Source organism: Panulirus ornatus, chromosome 9 (genome assembly GCF_036320965.1).
Source record: "Panulirus ornatus isolate Po-2019 chromosome 9, ASM3632096v1, whole genome shotgun sequence".
Lineage (NCBI taxonomy): Eukaryota > Metazoa > Arthropoda > Malacostraca > Decapoda > Palinuridae > Panulirus > Panulirus ornatus.
Genome location: NC_092232.1, coordinates 58,709,091 through 58,730,903, shown reverse-complemented (window position 1 = coordinate 58,730,903; position 21,813 = coordinate 58,709,091).

Sequence of the window (21,813 nt, the reverse complement as noted above, 5' to 3'; positions counted from 1 at the left end):
AAAAATACCTAACAGTGCTCTGTGGTCTGTATAAACTGTAATAAGGTAACCATATATGTATTCCTTAAAATGTTTGAGTGCCCAAACAACTGCAAGGCCTTCTAACTCAGTTACTGAGTATTTCGATTCCATCTTTGAACATGAACGGCTCGCATAGGCTATGGGAAAAAGTCTACCCTTATTCAACTCCTGCATAAGTACAGCTCCAAGAACCGGTTTACAAGCATCTGTGTGCAAAATGAAGGGTTTCTCAAAGTTGGGGAATCGAAGCATAGGCGCCTCGATCAAGTGTTGCTTGAGTAAGCTAAACGCATTGTCTTGTGCTGTAGACCAGTGGAATGTAACTTCCTGTTTCAGAAGTGAAGTGAGTGGTTTTGCGATCTTCGCGAAGTTAGCGATAAATCTTCAATAATATTCTGCTAAACCAAGGGAGGATTTGACCTTGTCTGTTGTGGAAGGGACTGGCCATTCTACAATTGTTTTTACTTTATGTGCATTAGGTTGAATACCGTTTTCATCAACGGTGTGACCCAAGTAATTAATTCTTGTTTGCAGAAAGGAACATTTGGATAACTTGACTTTTAGGTTCTCATCCTTAAGTCGTAAGAATACTCTCTCAAAACTTTTGAAATGAGAAGCAATATCTGGAGACATGACAATTATATCATCAAGATAAACCAATACATCTTGGCCCAACATGTGACGACAAATGTTAGTCATTAACCTTGAGAAGGTGATCACCGGTGAGGAATGAAGACCGAAGGGCATGATGCATATGAACTGCCAATGACCATCTGGCGTACTGAACACAGTCAGGGGGCGGCTTTCCTCTGACAAGGGAATCTGCCAAAATCCACTCAATAAATCCAAAGTTGAAAATACCTTATTGTTACCGAGGCTATGAAGAAGCTCTGATACCACTGGTAATGGGAAACCATCTTTCAAAGTGACCTTGTTGTTGAGTTTTCTAAAATCTATGACTGGTCTAAAAGTTCCGTCCTTTTTCGGAACGATCAGAAGTGGTAAATTCCATGGTGATCGTGATTCCTCTATAACCTTATCTTTCAACATGTCCTGAACAAGTTTGTTTGCTATGTCTCTGTGCGCGTGTGGCAATCGATAGGCTGGGACGTCAATGGGACTTGTGTGTTTTTCTCTAAGTTAATAATGTGAACATCCAAATGAGTTCTACCGAGTGGTTCTCCTGATAAGGCAATAGTAGACCTAGACTGGTTAAGTAAGTCTGTTAACTGGTCAACATGTTTGGTTAATCCTACCTTGGATATCATGTCAGGGGTGATGGTGGGGAGCTGACTCAAGCCGTGCACTGCTGAGTCTGGGGTAGGAGGAGTAGGTGGTGGTGGGTTAATGGAATATGAGACTAGACGGATATTAAACTCACGCAACTCCTCGTCTTGAATTCCGGACTTCAAAACGGAGAATTCCACAAGCTTGGCCCCTCTACGGAGACGGACAGGAGTGGGGTCCCGTATTGGCAATGTATAAGGTGACCTCTCCATCTGCGGTCTCATGAATAGAGGCGTCCATCATGGATAGTCGTGTGACAGTTAGTGATGAAGGTTCAGCAACTACTCTTAGTGCGAGATCACCCTGACTATGTCTCAGTCCATGATCATTCATCCATGTTCGAGAAAGTGAGAGAGGAACCTTCGTTAATGTGTCACTATGCAGAGTCATGTTGGTTCTCAGTTTACCAGGACAATGATGAGTAGAAAAGTAAAAAGGATGCGTATTGTCTACCGTGAAGCAGGACGTGGGAGCAGATGTATTAGTGACTCTGACTGAGTGAGAACTCTTCTCTGACAATGGCAGGAACGTATTATCAACACAAACCACATGATAAATAGGACAGATCTTATGTTGTGCCACACATAGAGTGGCGTCCTAGTAACAAGTTAGCAGGAAACGTTACACCACGAACAATGTAAGGGGTGACGGTCATGACCGAGTCGCATATGCGAATGTTCATTTTAATAGTGCCCCTTACGTCGAGATTTTCATTTGAGATACTTTGAAGGGATGGGTAAAAGTCCGAGCATTGAACAAGTTGAGTGCGCCCCATTAATGGTTGAATAAAATCATAATGAATGACATCTGCTTCCGTGCCGCTGTCTAGAAAGATTGTGATTGTCTTATCCTGGAAAGAACCCACTAAATCAAAACTTGTAATGTGAGAAAATGGCGAAGAACGAAAATGTCTTAAGAGTTCCTTATGTGATGGAGTCTTGTCATGAGCGAGAGATTGTCATTGTTGATAATGACATGATGAACCTGTGTTAGGTGACGTCTGTCTAGCTAATGCTCGACATTCCGCTGAAGTGTGTCTAGCGTTGCTATGATATGAACACCTGCTTGGTGGTGTTGGGCGCGAGCGGGTGAAGGTCAGCCTGATGTCTGACTGGAGGAAATCATGACTAGGTCGGCAGAATTGTGACGACCGAGGCTGTGATGACATGGGTCGTTGACTGCGTTTGTTGTTCTGGTCGAGGCTCACGTGAGAATGAGTCCCATGTGTAAGGACACACATTCGCTTTATGTCCTGGTTGGCCACACCGGAAGCACGTCACTTTATGTGAGTGTTTGTCATCACTGAATCGCTGTATTTGACCATGAGAAGAATGATTGTGTTGACCACTAGAATGTTACGTCACACTTTGGGAAGCCGACACTCTCCCCAGTGTCTTGGTGTTGGAATAACCACATTTCTTTTGAGTGTAATTCAACACTTTTGTTACCGACCCACAATGATGGGTCGATGTTCTCATTAAGTAACCGTCGTCTTACGTCTGGAGGTCAGGTCCTTGAGAATGAAGGTGATGTGTAATAAACGCATGAATGTTTGCACATGAGTTTCAGGATTCATCATGGCTGATATCCAGGGTAAGGATTCATAATCCTGCCTAACTAATCTCATTCTTCCATGTAAGGTACTCCAGTGATCAGGGACTGACGTATCATCCAAGTATGTTGTGTTAAGAGCACGTAAAAGGACGTGTAGTAAACTATCTGAGAATGATTCCTCACAACCTGATGTAAACAACGTTTTAAATTCCTCCCAAGATGTACAGTTTCCAATGTCATCTGAGTCATAGACAACCCTAGCTTAATTGTTAGGCTGGTTGAAATCAATGAGGTTTTTAGCAGCCGATATAAAGGCTCTGTCTCCTGAATCACCATTATGTTCAACAATGTCCTCTGCATTTCTAATCCACCGATTAAAATTTGACAGTTTACCATCAAATAACTCGTGTGGTTCCCTAGCTTGTTTTAGTGTTACAACGGTTTTTAGTGAAGGAGTTTTTGTGAGGTGGCGGGGGAGGTGGGTGTGGGTGTGGTAACGTGTGAGAAGGTTTCTGTGGGTCATCTGTGTCACCAGAATCTGTCAAAACAACTTTGTGTGACGTCGCCATTTTAGAAGGTTGGTTCCGTTTATAATAAGGGATTCTAGGTAAATTCCTAAGTACATATGAACCTTTACGATTACCGCATGGAATATCTTCGGACTTGTAATACAATCTTACATAAAGTGTGTAATTAATAGCCCCCCAAAAATGTTTAGAATATAATTAACACTATTGACATTGCAAAATACATAACATGAATATCATTTGAAAATACTGTAATGAAATAAAGGTAATAAAAGGCTGGCATAACTGTATAACATATGAATACAAGACTCTGTATATGAGAGGTGCACATAATAGTATAACATATCAGTAATGGACTCTATATATGAAAGTAATCATCACTAAAAAGAATAGTACCAATGTATGAAAACATAAGAAAGAATATATGCAAGAATAACTGAAAACTTAGACTAATTTGCTAAACTACAAAGATGAATAATCATATTACCCAAAATATATAAATGTCTATATTTATAGACTAGGAACTAGTAACACACAAAAGGAGCATATCTCACAGAGTGAACCATTTTGACACAGTTCTTATCTGAATGGGAGATTCGCTTACGAAGACGTCTTGGGTGTAGCGAGGTGAAGATGTGTGCAGAGTAGCGGCTCGCTGAGTGTAGCGAGATGAAGATGTGTGCAGAGTAGCGGCTGGCTGAGTGTAGCGAGGTGAAGATGTGTGCAGAGTAGCGGCTCGCTGAGTGTAGCGAGGTGAAGATGTGTGCAGAGTAGTGGCTCGCTGGGTGTAGCGAGGTGAAGACGTGTGCAGAGTAGCGGCTCGCTGGGTGTAGCGAGGTGGAGACGTGTGCAGAGTAGCGACTCGCTAGCAGGAAAGTTGAGTGAGCGACAAGGGCTGGACCACGCGATGCTGACGTCTGGGATGTCGCCACGGCTGATGATGACGCGTCTCTGGAGCGGTTGACAAGATGACCTCCACGTTGGTGTTGGCAGGATGGCTGACCTTGCTTGACACGTCTGGATGTGATGACAACACTGCACGGCGGTGGCGCTGTCTTGATGCCCTTGCAAGCGACACAGTGTCAGCAATGCAATAAAGACGTATCTTCACTGCATTGACGTACGGGTGATGGAGCACGTAGCCGGCCGTGGGTTCCGCCCTTAACGTCCACAGGAGGGAGCACCAGGACTGTGTCAGGTAGGCTTGTATGACTGCTGGCAACACCAGACGTAGAAATATGAAGTAGATGTGACGGTCGTGTGTGGTCACGTGGGTTCTTACGTCACTGCCACCATTTGTAAGGTTGAGTTGAGAGGAAGGAAATCAGGTCTTCTTCGTCTGTGGTACTCAATGAAGATCAGGCGGCCTTTGTAGATTTATTACAACAAAACGTGTACGTCCATCTGTAGTACTCTGGGCTATAGTCTTATGACACACTACGACACACTCTAGTGAACAGTGTGACGATGCTGGCCAGTGTGTCCCCTCAGGTCACACTGGCAGGGGTTATATGGGAGTCCGTCAACACCCATTCAACAACGTGTTCAAATAACAGATCAGCTCTTACGTGTTCAAACATCCTGATTAACAGTAGCCCATGGGAACAGTGAGCCCGTGGCAACATGCATCTAACTCTATGTAACTCACAGTAAAATGATAATAACGTATAGCTAATGAAAAATTAATGGTAGTGTGCGTGAGTCTTACATGAGGACGTAAAGAATCAGGTACAGACATAATAGTTACTGTGATAAATAATTTGTTTATGATAAATGTGTATTGTGTTGCATTATGATAGATGTTCAGGACCAAGTTCTTTAAGCCAGAATCCTAAAACATCAAAGATTAGAATAGTTGTGAAAAACATAAACATATACATAAGTAAACTACAGAATATATTTTCTTCTGGGTATCTGAAAATAGAACAAGGAGCTAATATTTCATCTTTTAGCAAAATATTTACATCTATGTCCCTTTTTTTCATCATCATTTCTTTATGTTCACTTGTAATAAATGCCTTTTATCTAACATAAAAATTCAGTATAGGTATTTGATTAATGTTCTCCAACGATGCGTTGTGTAACTCTTCGTTAATGAAGTTCATTTCGTGTAATGGATCATGCATTACAAAGTTGTGTCTATCCACACAAGTGTTACACGTCCCGGGTAAAGATATATTCTAGAGATAGCGTATATCTAACATATATATTTTTTTTATAGATATTTATAAAAAGTTTTCCTGAGGGACAATACCTAAGATTTCGTATTAAAGTTGATCAGTTGTAAGTGATCAAGCATTACAAAGGTGTGTCCATTACCACAGGTGTTACTGATCCCGGGTAAAGGTATTTCACCATCTTTGTATCTTTAACCTTTCTAGTTATAGATGTTTCATCCCTGATTCCATCCTCACAATGGATGTATGTGGTTTGTGTTGTCTTAACATATCATTTGTCAGTTGAAGTGGAGAACATGCTTCTGAGCCTAGCCACTCTACTCTGTCTTCCACATGCCATTCAAGAGGTGTTACCGGATTCTGCCTATAAGTATTTACGTCATGAGAGGGCTTCTTTTTTATAACTTTTGATGATTTATATTATTTGGGTTATGTATTTGGTTTTGTGATGTTAATAAAATTGTTGTAATTCATATATCATATTCTTTCTTTGTCATTTAATGAACTTTGGTTTATCAAACTTGATTGTTTGTTGTTTCTGATAACAATAAACATTTTCTCTCAAAATACTTTAGCTTAATTCATAAAGAATATTTCTAAGTAACACGTAGATAATTTTTTCATTAGTGTTCATCACAGTGAAATAAATAAGTCTAATTTTCAATGTGTACTTAATGGATCTTACTAAAATTTAGAAGAATATAAACTCATAACTTTTTTAAGACCTTCTAAACCTTGTGCTGATAATAACTACATTACTTTTCTGTAGGCAATATCGTTTTAATGCGTAAAATCCAGATAAAAAGCTTGTAATATAGAGTTTCATGTTATCATGTTTAGGTTGTTGAAGATATTAATGATTTCTACATGTAAAATATTTATGTTATCTGCAAAATAGAAATCTTAATGTTAGATATGTTAATTCTACCGGTTTCACGTTACATACATTTCTGTACCCTGTGCTACAGAAAAGTTATGGGATTTTATTCATTATCTTTTAAAATAATTTACTAAAACAATGTCCCACGTACTTTCTATAGAAATCCGGTAGGAATATATATTTTGCATCTGGATTTTATAACAATCAATGATAGGTTCTCAGGCTCAGCTAAGATGTAATTATTTTTTCTTTTATTGAGTTAAGATTTCGTCCATCACAAAATATCATAATGCTGTCTAAGATTCACTCTTGGGTCTACATTGCTGAACAACGTCAGTGTACAATGGCCAGTGATATTCACTGTAGACATATGTTTACACTGTGTACACATAGCAGGCAAACTACAGTATCATCTTAAGTTGTGGAAATAAAACTATCAAGGCAGGACAAGGATTTAGGTGTCATCATTAGTAGAGATGTAAAGCCAAGACAACAGTGTATTAATGTACGTAATAAGACTAACAGACAACTTGGTGTCATGTGTTAGTAGCAAGAATGAACAGGTAATATTACAGCTAGAGTTAGTCACACAACACTTACATTATGACGTACAATATTGACCACTGTATTACAGTATGCATATTGTTACGAAGACGTGTCTTTGTATCTATTTCTTATCAGGGCGAGGAGTGATGCCAGAGGCTGGCTCGGAGTTTCTGTCCACCTAGCATTTTACGAGAGTGTAACTACGCCGAGACTCTGGGACCCTCCAACCAATGAGAACTTCCCTTATATTTCTATAGCCAATCGAAATGTAAGGTTTATAGCAGCAAGGGCGAACGCTTGTCTTCTGGTACCCACAACACCCGCTGAGACTGGATTCCTTTCTCTGAAGCCCAGCGAGGTGGGTGGTGTCCCCTGCTGTAAGTCCTGCTGTGTTGTAAGCCTGTAAGTCCTGCTGTGTTGTAAGCCTGTAAGCCCCGCTGTGTAATAAGCCCATTACCCAAGTGTTGTGCTGTAAGCCCGTTATAATTATCAGTGTAATGTTATCGAAGAACTGCCATAGAGGAAAGAGAACTCCTGGCTTGAAATCTTATCTGGAATGTTAAGTCATGTACAAATGTTATCTTATGTTCAATGTTAACTCTAATGTTCAGTGTTAACGTAATGTTTCATGCTTGATTTATGTGCCTATCTTTGTACACTTGAATTCTTTCATTATAAGTAGATTTAGTGTAATGCTGGTCTTTAATTCAATCCCATAACTTTATTATTGTGTTATCCTGAGTTGTGCAACTTGACAAATCTATAACGTCCTTGCAAGACAAGGAACAGTAGTATTTGTAACATATGTTACTTGCGACCTTGCCTGAATAAGTGTTGAATTCGTAACATATAAATTGGCGACCTTGCCAGGATATTTCTTGCCTTAACGGAATCTCTTTCCTTGATTCGTTAGTCATGTCGTTGATCAGTGGTGACAATACCGCTCAATCATTAACGTCGGTCAAAGTCTCGATCCTTCCCCATATCCCTAGTGATATTAATGTTGATCTCAGTTATTGGCGAAAGCAGCTAGAGATAGCTAAGGTCAATGCACAAGCACAGTTACAAGTGCAGAAGAAGAAGACTGAACAAGCTAGGTTAGCTCTCGAAAGTGAAAAACTTAGACTTAACGCTTCACCATCAGGACCAGTGTCGTCCCAGTTGGGTAACTTACATCTCGTACCGAAGTTCAGTGAACTTGACGCGGGCAGGCATTTAAAGGGCTACGACAGCAGAGGGAGGACCAATGATTATGTAATCCCACCTGAATCTGCTACCTTGCCGGTAACTCATGAAAGTAAGGGGAAATACTCAAACAGAGTTAAGAGTTGTTTTTATTGTGGCAAGGCTGGGCACCAGGTGAGGGATTGCTGGGCTCGAGAGAAGGAATCCAGAGACTCTACCTTTTTTTCAATATAATTGTAGGCCATTGGGTCTCTTCTTAATTTTAGGGCCAATTTAGTAAAGTTGGTGAGGCTGTTTCTGCTCTTAGGAGAGTGAGGGGTTGCGAGACTGCTGATTAATCTGTCCTTATTATAGGATCTGTTATGTGGGAACTACAATGCATTCCTGTCTAAGGGCTATGTTAGTAGATGTGGTGTACGACGAAAAGTGACTGTATTACGGGAGTCTGGTGCGCTACAGTCCCTAATGGTGGATGGCTTGGTGCCGCGAGAAGAGTCTGGAGACCGAGTCTTGCTAGACAGACTGTCTGGTCCCAAGGAAGCTCCACTAGTCAATGTGAGGGCAGAAATAGATTTCTTCACGGGCCATGATCTTGTAGGGATTGTAGATAAGTTCCTGTCTTAGACGTGGACTTAGTGTTAGGCAGTGACCTAGCGGGTGGGAAAATGAACCCAATGCCGGTGTTGCCTACGGGCCCGGTAAAGTCCACGGAGGCGGTGCAGCTTGACGAAGAGGTACCAGATATTGTCTACAACCACGATGGTGCCAGGTCCATGACAACTGGCACGGCAGGCCGTGTGCCTGAGGACATAGCTGTTGAAACGCAGGGAGTGAAGACTCTCCCTGAGGGTTGAGACCTGAGGAAGTGGTGTTCAGTGTCATGTAATGGGGAAGGCGAAGGGAAGCCTACTCAGACTGTCTCGATTCAGAAGCGTAGAGACAGGCGAGTTCCTACTCCCCCATTTAAAAGGTCGGTTTGACCGAGTTAATTGACATTGTGAGCCCATTGCTAATGACCTCCTCTGACCACTGTTACACTCTTCTTGAGAGTGAGACCAGCGAGAGGGAGCTGTGTGATACCCTCTCTCCTGGTGTAGCCTCCGTTGTGACAGAGGAATTGAGGATTTGTCTCGAGCCCATTCAAGAGAGTCGTGGATGAAGGACGAGGTGGAGTGACAGACGGTCTCGATTTAGAAGTGTAGAGACAGGCGACGAGGTGTGGCTTCTACAGCAGCCAGGTCAACCCTTGGCTGTCCGTTTTCAGGGTCCCTATGAACCGACGGTATCAGTCTGCATCATCCAACGTCCAGCGGTAGCCGTGTGTGACGAAGTTGACGTCGTAGCTGTGAAGGCCTCGGAGACCCGGGGAGACAGAGACGCTTTAGCACCTGCCTGGGAAGTGACGGGTAGAAAGGTTTGCCCTCCTGTCGACGTACCCAGAGTTTTGCCAGAGGTTTGTCAGTCCCCGCCTTCCACCGATCGTAAAGGTCCAAGTATTAGCCCGTAATGAGTTCCCCCCGATCTCGGAGAGAACCGAGACGTTTGTGGGTACAGTTGGGTATTACAGAGTGTATTAGTAACTTTTCTCGCAGTTACAACCCCCTCTCATAAATCTGTTGATAAATGTTAGATATGTTTGAAATGAGCAGTGTGAGACAGTCTCTCTTATTAGTTAGGAACCCTACTTTTCAACTGTTTTATTTTGCAGGCTCCAACCAGATTAGCTGTGAATGCCGCCAGTGTTGTAAAAGCTGGAAAGGTCCCAATGCAGGAGGACGGAAAGAAGGTTGAGCCCAAACAGATAGCCCCACCATGAAGAGGGAACTTTTGTTTTGCTATTTGTATTGTAGCACTTTGTGTATGTGTTATTCAAGCAATTATAGAAGTAACCTTTGTTTTCCTATTTGTATTATAACACTGTATATTTGTGTTCTTCAGCCAATCAGAGTGTACTGATTACCAAACCTTTCAAAATGTTCACAAGTTATGGGAACGGAGTCAATATTAAATAGGTGGGCCTTGTTATATCATGTATAATTCTTACGTTACATTATTTTCAGTACATCTCATGTGTTAACAGATTGTGTTAGCTGATTGTTTATCCCGCTCTTAAGAAAATTCTTCTTCTAGGAATTTTCTCCTTTAAGGAGGGGGGTGTTACGAAGACGTGTGTTTGTATCTATTTCTTATCAGGGCGAGGAGTGATGCCAGAGGCTGGCTCGGAGTTTCTGTCCACCTAGCATTTTACGAGAGTGTAACTACGCCGAGACTCTGGGACCCTCCAACCAATGAGAACTTCCCTTATATTTCTATAGCCAATCGAAATGTAAGGTTTATAGCAGCAAGGGCGAACGCTTGTCTTCTGGTACCCACAACACCCGCTGAGACTGGATTCCTTTCTCTGAAGCCCAGCGAGGTGGGTGGTGTCCCCTGCTGTAAGTCCTGCTGTGTTGTAAGCCTGTAAGTCCTGCTGTGTTGTAAGCCTGTAAGCCCCGCTGTGTAATAAGCCCATTACCCAAGTGTTGTGCTGTAAGCCCGTTATAATTATCAGTGTAATGTTATCGAAGAACTGCCATAGAGGAAAGAGAACTCCTGGCTTGAAATCTTATCTGGAATGTTAAGTCATGTACAAATGTTATCTTATGTTCAATGTTAACTCTAATGTTCAGTGTTAATGTAATGTTTCATGCTTGATTTATGTGCCTATCTTTGTACACTTGAATTCTTTCATTATAAGTAGATTTAGTGTAATGCTGGTCTTTAATTCAATCCCATAACTTTATTATTGTGTTATCCTGAGTTGTGCAACTTGACAAATCTATAACGTCCTTGCAAGACAAGGAACAGTAGTATTTGTAACATATGTTACTTGCGACCTTGCCTGAATAAGTGTTGAATTCGTAACAATATCATATCCTTGACACCAGGCATTAGAATCCTTCTAAATGAACACATTAAGATCATGAGAGTTTCTTTCTCTCACAGGTGGCAGGCAGGGTTAGTTATGTAAGAGGTATGTTTACTGATGTAATCTGTACCTTTAGCTGTAATATCATCACCTTCTCAGATCGTTACTGTAATACGTATAAACTTAGATCAGCACAAGTGTATCGTCAAAGAACAACACCATTAGTCATGAGGAGTACAACTATATCTCATCATCTGAAATCTAATTACTACCAATTATTGTATCAGATGGGCAATGCCTGGAAGACGACAGTGATGTGCTTTCTGAATATATTTTCACAGAAACTCCATAGTAGAAATAATTTTGTAACTATGGCATTAGAATGATTCAAAAAAAAGAAAGTCACATGAAGCATAAAAACGGCCTTAGAAAAGGAGAGTTGCAAGTGTAGCAGCAGCAGGTGTTGGTCAAGATGTTATAACCGGCAGGTCATGATGCGGCCCATCATCTACAAGTGGTACACACACCATCCCTAGACCACACTTACACTACACTTGACCCAGCCTTGTGGCACCCGCGCCAGCCAGGTACTCACTGGCAGTCAACATTATATCATGACAACAAACTTGGACCTACAACTAAACACAACTTATAAATAATAACCCAGCTGGCTAGATTGACAACCATCATGGCGGTCCGCCAGTCATCTGTATATCTCAATCTTTCCTTCATTTATTCTCCAACTTTTTCATGTCATATCCCAACTCCTCTGTTCATCAACATCTTTACGTCATCTCATAGAAAGGGATATTTACACAGTAAGAGTGTATGTGGCACTCAATCTCTCTTGGTATTTCTTCACACAAGTCTCTTTTCCAAGTTCACTTCCTCTCGCCACCTCTTCTCCCCGACATTGTTTCCTCATTCGAAAACCTCTTCAGATCTTCACTGTCGTCTCCACAAGATGGTGATCAAACATCACACCAGCTGCCCCTTTCAGCACATTTACACCCAAAAGTCTTTCTTTTACACGTCTTTCAATTAACATGTAATCCAGTCATGCCCGCTGGCCATCTCTCCTACTCACATACGTATATTTATGTATATCACATTTTACAAACCAGGTATTCCCAATCACCAGTCCTTTACACACACACAACACAAGTTGTTCACCATTTCCATGCACCTCAGTTATACCTTCCACTGCCACATTACTTACCTTCACATTTAAATCACCATCACTAATACCTGGTCTCTTACATCATAACTGCTGACACACTCACTCACTTGCTCCCAAAATACTTCCTCTGTTCTTGACTCTAACTCGCTACCTCGCTAAGTGCCATTTGACCTGACCTAATGGGGCAGGACAAGGGTCATTATCTTCACTACTCTCTGGACACCACTGGTTCTTGGCCTCAGCCACTACAATCTCCACTTCAATACTATCTCAATAAACTCTTAAAATCACTGATCTTTGACCCATCGCTTTCAGATAATGTCAAAATCCTAATTCATCGTCAAGATCTTCACTATAACGTTGGATAAACATACTGAATGTTGGAGATTCGAACGCATGACCTTGATCTTTGAGACTCAGGCTCGGTGATAATGTGTACCACACCTGCCAGTGAATTCCAATACTTAGTCACCTAAATCTTAAGACCACACACACATGTACATACTGAACTGTAGACAAAAATATGGTCAACGAAGATATTTCATATATCTGGTTTTATAACTGATAAGATCAGGAAATAAGATTTAATCATTATCATTATCGGACGATTATAATGCCTAACAACACACGTTAGGTACACAATATATTTCCTACTAACCTACATGTGAAGTGACAATCCATACCATATCTAACTTCCCACTTGATAACCAGCATATTGTATCCTTCAGTACCAGATATACTATACTTAATGATAATTATAATCATAATGATCAAAATAATGATAATAATGATGATAATGATAATGATAATGATAATAATAGTGATAATGGTAATAATAATGATATGATGATGATAATAATAATGATACATAATAGTAATGATGATGCTAATAATGATGATGATGATGATAATAATAATAATGATAATAATAATAATAATAATAATAATAATAATAATAATAATAATAATAATAATAATAATAATAATGATAATAATGATAATAATAATAATATTAATTATAATCATAATGATTACAACAATGATAATAATGATGATAATGATAATAATAATGATAATAATAGTGATAATGGTAATAATAATGATGATGATAATAATAATGATACATAATAGTAATGATGATGCTAATAATGATAATAATAATAATAATAATAATAATAATAATAATAATAATAATAATAATAATAATAATGATAATTATGATAATTATAATAATGATAATAATGACAATAATGATAGTAATGATGATAATAATGATAATAATGAAAATAATGATAATAACAATAATGATAATAAAATTGTTGATAATAATAATAATAGTAATGATAATGATGTAATTATGATAAATAGTACTGTACTATAATGATTATAAAATTGTTGATAATAATAATAGTAATAATAATGATGTAATTATGATAAATAGTACTGTACTATAATGATAATAAAATTGTTGATAATGATAATAATAGTAATAATAATGATGTAATTATGATAAATAGTACTGTACTATAATGATAATAAAATTGTTAATAATAATGATAATAGTAATAATAATGATGTAATTATGATAAATAGTACTGTACTATAATGATAATAAAATTGTTGATAATAATGACAATAGTAATAATAATGATGTAATTATGATAAATACTATAATGATAATAACGGTAAAACATTCAATACAGTTTCGTCTTCCTAATATAACAAGACAATATGGTCTAAATATACCACATACCCGTGTTACACTGAGTTAAAAGAATTAAACTCCACAAACCATGATTTTGTCTTGATCTGTCCTTGTAACAGTATTTTGAACCTGTAGTCATCTTGGTGTATATTGTTTAGTTTTCGTAACCATTAAATGAATATAAGTCAACATGTTTTCAGGAAAAAATAAGTTTTTCCAATTGTATGTTTTTCATTTTCCATTGGATGGAAGCATCCCAGGGATTAGTGTATATCTTGTGTGCCAACCAACTGTTGGTTCCTGCTGTCTCTGGGTTAGTCATGTTTTATGGAAAAAAGAAAGATAAATGTTTATCAGGAGCGGGACTCGAACCCACGCCCGGAAGACCAGACAATGATTTGAAAGCAGCGCCTTAAACCACCCGGCCATCTTGCCAGGAGAAAATAAATTTGGAAGTTCTCTCTAACTTACTAAACTGAACCAATTCCAGGAGCAAATGTATAGTATATACTTATAAGGTTAAGAGACGGGACAACACGAGTGTATAACTCTCTCCCATAATGCACACACACACACACACACACACACACACACACACACACAGAGCGGCGCCAGGCTGGAGGCGGGGCATCGTGACGTCACAGGCAAGTCCCTCCCCCCGCCAGATCCAAACATGTGTTGTGTCTGGTGATGGCGGTTCAAGATTTCCCACATTAATATTGATCTTTATATTATCATCCACTCCCAAAGTCACCTGGCATTCTTGTGTTTCAACAACAGACGTGATATATGCAACACCAGGCAAACATTGTACCATTATCTGATAGGTTAATTGGTGCACAATCAAGAACCAGTGAATTTCATCGCCGCCATAAGTAAGTAAGGAAGGTGACTTTAATGATGATAAATACGACCTGGTATGGCTGTGTCTACACACTACCGCCATCTGGTCAACATTGTACATACCAACATTTAAACTGTGACATTCAACCACAAGGTTTAAAGTCGCTCATGAAAACGCGAACTTAAAATCTATCCATTTAAATCTACCATTCATCAATAAACATTTAAACACCGTCATTTGAACGTAAACCTTCCAGCTGCGTTATTTTACCAGAGTCCTTTAAGATACGTTATATAAACACAAAACTTAAATGTACGTTAAGCTTGTGCAAACCATCATTGAATCTCAAACTTTTGAATTAGAATTGTAATGAAAATGCGAACTTTTAACTCTGTCAAATTACAGCTATTGTACAAAATGATTCACTTAATTGACAAATTTTAATGTCAGTTAATTTAACGATATCCTTTGTGGTTCATCTCTGAAACACAAACCTTTAAACTTTGTCTCTAGAACTGAACACAACCATTAAGTTTCATAACTGGAATGGAAATTTGAATAATCTATCAAAATTCGTCATATAACGCGAACTTTTAAATCCTTCCATTCAGTTGGGCCGTTACTTGCCTGGTTGCCATTCATAATATGTCCTTTTATATTGTATGTTGACTACGCTCTCATTCATTCGTCATTTGGATCGTCTCACTGATATTCCATTCATAAACTTCATTCCTAAAGCTTATTTTTGACCGCCATGTTGAATTCATTAAGGTATATAATTCTTTGTGTATTTAATAATAGAAGATTCAATGGTATTTCTCGTGGTACTGGAATTAGAGTTAATAATGCCATCTCAGTTATTAACTCTAACTCCAGCACCACGAGAAATATCATTGAATCTTCTATTTCTGAATACACAATTATAATCTTAATATTAGTGATGGTCTATACAAATTGGATAACTTTAATGTTGATAAAATGTGTAAACAATTCACCTTCTTGTCCACATAATAAGTTTATGATACGCTTGTTGTCTGTCTTGGACAATCACATGTTTACCATATGGCGTCCTAGCTACGTCTCTTCGTTGTATATCAACTGACTGTTATATTTCTCTCTTGTATCTCCCCTGATGATGTGAGATTTACACGAAAGTGCACTTGGGAACTTATCGTGTTTATTTTCCCCCGTGGACTCATAATAATATACTTGATCACGTGCAAAATTGTGATCCTTTCCAATATATATATATATATATATATATATATATATATATATATATATATATATATATATATATATATATATATATATATATATATATATATCCTTCAGTATGTTTACTTTCGATAATGAAGAACAGAAGAAGGAGCCAAGCAAGTAAATTTCGTCAAAGACATCTCTCTTTTCTAAACGCTGCCTCGCAAAGATTTTCATTAATTCAAATTGAAGAAACAGACGTATTTCTCTATTGTCTGGTTAGCTCAGTGGTAGAGCGTGAGTCTCACACACTCAAGGTCGTGGGTTCGAGACCCACACCAGACATAGTTTTTGCCTTTTTCTTGTTTCATTTTGTCCGCATCACATGTGTGCAACATTCAGTATGTTCATCCAACGTTATAGTGAAGATCTTCACAATAAATTGGGGTTTTCGACCTTATCTGAAAGGGTCAGGTCCACCAAGACGTCCTTGAAATCTTCCAGAAGCTTCTGGCGATCCTCCTCCAACTGCTGGGCACATCAGAGTTAACATGGGCCGGACATCGGTTGTGGAACGACTTAATCTGCTTCCGGTAGTTAGCAGGGATGATAATGAGGGCTCTGACCTCATACCAGGTCAGCTTAGTTCCAGTCTATTGCTTAGTTCCAGTCTATTGCAACGACAATAAAAAAGTAAAACTCATTTCTTCGTAAAAAATTGAGAGGAAAACACGAGAGGAACATGGAGATTTACCCTGTGGTTATTTTGCCGGCTAGTCGGCAACGGTCGGTCAAACACTATTTTGCCGTAGTAATCTCAGTACTTCATATAATACTATGTCACAAAATATGTTCTTGGGGGCGTAGCTCAGTGGTAGAGCACTCGCTTGGCATGCGAGAGGACCCGGGTTCAAACCCCGGCGCTTCCATTTTTCTTATTTGGGAAATTCATTGTTTTCAGTCTTGTATATATATATATATATATATATATATATATATATATATATATATATATATATATATATATATATATATATATATATATATATATATATATATATATATATATATATATATATATATATATATATATATATATATATATATATATATATATATCGTCCGATCAGGGAAGTTAAGCAACGTTGGGTCTGGTTAGTACTTGGATGGGTGACCGTCTGGGAACACCAGATGCTGTTATCCCTGGGGATAGGGAAGAAAGTATACTTGCCATCGTATTCCCTGCGTGTCGTACAAGGCGACTAAAAGGGGAGGGAGCAGAAGGCCGGAAATCCTTTACTCTCATTTTCAATTTTTCAAAAGACGGAACAGAGAAGATATAAAGATATTGTAAAGATGTAACTAATATAAGATATAAGAATGAATGGAAGATACGGATGTAGCTGAAACAAGGAGTAATGAAGATTAAGGTGCAATGAAAATTATTCTGTAGTGAAGATAGATGTATATGTTAAATTTTGTATTGAACATCAAGAAGTAATGATAATGATGAGAGTGTAGTGACGATAAGGGTTTAGTTAGGGAGTGGTGACAATTGCCTTTACAATGATACTAAGGAGGTAACACAATGAGGAACACAAACTTTCCAAAGCTACGTTCAAGTCAGACTTTGAACTAAGTTAGGTAAACAGAAGGATGATGTTAAGATGAGAGTGTAGTGAAGAAGAGTATAGTGATGATAAGGATATTGTCAAGATAGGTTGTAGTGAAGATACGAATGTAGTGAAGATACGAATGTAGTAGAGATAAGGGTTATTAAAGAGTAAAGTTTATTCAAAATGATTATGTAGTGAAGATAAGAACTACTTTTAGTAATCATCAGGGAGTGCAATGATGATGGTATGGTAGAAATAACGGTGTAGTGAAGAAGAGGGTATAGTGAAGATATATTTCGTGAAAATAAGCTAGTAGTGAAGATACACGTTAGTGAATATGAGGTTGCAGTGAATTTAACCTTATTGACCTGATTCCCTTAATCCTCCAAACTACGTTCAAGGACGGATCGAAAGCCAACCGAAAAAGCTATTTCTCTGTGTATTGTTAGTGGTGGTGGTGTGTGTAGGTCTGTGTAATCATCTATTTGCACTGTATTAGGAGGGAGTTTTACACTCGTGGGGTCCCGTGTAAGTACGTTGTTTGTTTGAGCGGGTAAAACATAAAGCCTTCCTTGAAACCAGCTTAGTCAAGATAAGGTCATATGAAGATGAGGTTGTAGTGAAGATTATAATAAGCCTTGCATAGTGAAGATAAAGGAATTAAGGGAGAGATCAGTGGTTGACAAGGTAGCATGATATACCACTGCGTTATGATAACTGATTAACTGGATTATTCCACACTGGAGAGAGAGAGAGAGAGAGAGAGAGAGAGAGAGAGAGAGAGAGAGAGAGAGAGAGAGAGAGAGAGAGAGAGAGAGAGAGAGAGAGAGAGAGAGAGAGAGAGAGAGAGAGAGAGAGACTGTGTGAGAGAGGCTGGACACGAGAGAGAGGCTTTAGATGTGAAAAAGACAAGGAAATAGAAGGTTAGGGTAAGACTCTGTGACGGAGAAAGGTAATTGTCATGAGAGTTAGGGTGGACTGTAGAGAGAGAGGCTTGGGACGAGAGTCAGGCAGGACACGAGAGAGAGGTTTTGGATGAGAGTCAGGCAGGACAGGAGAGAGAGGCTTGGGACGAGAGTCAGGCAGGACAGGAGAGAGAGGCTTGGGACGAGAGTCAGGCAGGACAGGAGAGAGAGGCTTGGGACGAGAGTCAGGTTGGACACGAGAGAGAGGCTTTGGATGAGAGTCAGGCACGACAGGAGAGAGAGGCTTGGGACGAGAGTCAGGCTGGACCACACCGACAAGGCATTTCTCCCAACACCTGCACACACACACACACACACACACACACACACACACACACACACACACACACACACACGCACACACACACTTAGCAAACAACAGCACCCTTCCCACAACACTCACGACACACCCTTCCGAATACACCTACAACACACACACCTCTTCTTCCATGCCCACAACACACTCTCCCACCGTACACCTGCGACACACACCTTCCCCACACCACACGTCTACAGCACACCCACACCACACATCTCGCCCACCACACTGTATCTGCTAGTATTGCATTGATCTTGTTATACATTTGATGTATTTTCAGTTTGACTTATGGTATGGCTACAGACTTCACGACTGCACCTGCTCACACCCATTATAATTTAAGAACAATCATACATTTGTGTTATTGTGAAGATAGATTGATAGATACATAAATAGATAGATATTCAGATAGATACATGGATACATAGGTAAGGCAACCTTCATCTTTCTTAGAAATCAATGATATGCGCAATATCCTGCAACAAATACATGTACATGGATGTAGTGATAATGTGGGTCAGGTATAAGGCCAGTGGTGTTGAAGGTGTAGTGAATGTGACCATTGTCTTGAACCATAAGGGTGTAGTGAAGATAAGGCTGTAGTTAAGATGATTCTTAAAGTGACTCAAGGTTGTTGTGAGTAAAAGGAAGCTTCGAAGATGAGTACTTCCTATCTGAAAGTCAACAATTACAAAATTGATGAAGCATAACAACGTCCTCGGACAGCCGACTACAACCATAGAGTGAACCTGACTCTCACCTAACAACGTCCTCTCAATGACAAATGTCTTACCAGAATCTTCTAGAACCTTCCAGAAAACCATGAACTCTGCAGGTAAGGAGGAGGGAATGGCCTCTGGCTGCTAATGATAACCACATTATTCCATATATATGCTTATATATACATATATATGTATATATATGTATGTATATACAATATATAGAACAATGTGGCCATCAACAGTTTCTAAGAAAACTGAAAAGATGAGGTCCCACCGAGATTCGAACTCGGATTGCTGGATCCAGAGTCCAGAGTGCTAACCCTTACACCATGGGACCTGATAAGAAAAGATGTGATTTCATCTAAATGTTTTACATATAATCAGCCAGAGGCCATTCCTCCCTCCTTGCCTGCAAATGTCATTGTTTTCTGGAAGGTTCTCGAAGATTCTGGTAAGATAATTGCCATTGAGAGGACGTTGTTATACTTCATTTTCATTAATTTTATCATTGTTGACTTTCAGATATAGAAAGATAGATAGGTAGATAGATAGATAGTTTAGATAGACAGATAGATAGACTGGTAAACAGATAGATATTTAGATAGAAAGATAGGTAAGGCTAACCTTTACACCATGGGACTGATAACAAAAGATCTGATTTCATTTAAATGTTTTACATATAATCAACCACCATCACCAGCCAGAGGCCGGTTTTCTGGAAGGTTCTAGAAGATAGATACATAGATAGATAGGTAAGGTAACTTTCAACTTTCTTAGAAATCATTGATGTCCGCATCATTCTGCAACAAATACATGTACATGGATGTAGTGATAATGTGGGTTAAGTATAAGCCAGTGGTGTTGAAGGTGTAGTGATTATGACCATAGACTTGAACCGTAAGGGTGTAGTGAAGATACGGTTGTAGTGAAGATAACTCTTAAAGTGACTCATAAGGTTGATAGATAGATAAGGTAGATAGATAGGTATACAGATATATATTCATACAGATAGAAAGATAAGTAAGGCTGTGTAAAAATACATAGTTGAATAGATAATCAAATACTGAACATTTCATATGCGTTTTTATAAGATCGAAAAGAAAACGAGATCAATGGTAACATGAGCCTCGGCCACGAGACTGAGGCCACGAGACAATATCACTCGTTCAAGAGTCGGTTACGGGCCCCGCCGGCGGGGCTTGAGACTCGCCCGCCTGTTTCCAGGTGAGCTCGTTCTCAGCGCCCCCGTCCGTCGATAGTGGCCGTGACCAACACATTAGTGGCACTGTCTGTCATCAAGACCCCGGCGGCGACAGCCTCGGAGTTGTTGTCCCCTGCAGCAGCCACTGCCACGGCCACGGATCCAGCCACGGGAGGCTCGTCCGCGTTAGACAACATGACCGCGATCAGGGACATGCATGCGAGGCAACAGCAGGTGATCCAGAAGAGCACATGACCGTGGACCCCCGACCTTCTGAACACCTTCCAACTAATGATGACGCCGATTCCACTCATGCATTTCAACTTTCTTAGAAATCACTGATGTCCGCATTATTCTGCAAGAAATACATGTACATGGATGTAGTGATGATATGGTTTAGGTATAAACCAGTGGTGTTGAGATTCTAAATTAATGTGACCATGGACTTGAATCGTAAGGGTCTAGTAAAGATAAAGTTTTAGTGAAGATTACTCTTGAAGTGACTCATAATGATGTTGTGAGTACAAGGAGTCATCGAAAGCTTACTGCGAGGACTGATAATGAATGATGCGTAAGTCACCTGCTCTGGATATTTGTTCGGTAGTACACTGCTCTAGTTCTCCATCGCAAGGCAAAGATTGGTTTGTGATCAACTCTCATCAAGTCAGACCCAAGCTTGTTAATCTAAACGCCCACAGCCATCATGGAGGAACAACTCTAAGGAACTTCATGCAACAATTAGAACAAGAATTTCCATTATGATTTCAATAATGAGGATGTGTCACCTGCAGTGAACATCATTAATTCATATAAATCTTTTTCACTTCCTATCTGAAAGTCAACAATTACAAAATTGATGAAGCATAACAACGTCCTCGGACAGCCGACTACAACCATAGAGTGAACCTGACTCTCACCTAACAACGTCCTCTCAATGACAAATGTCTTACCAGAATCTTCTAGAACCTTCCAGAAA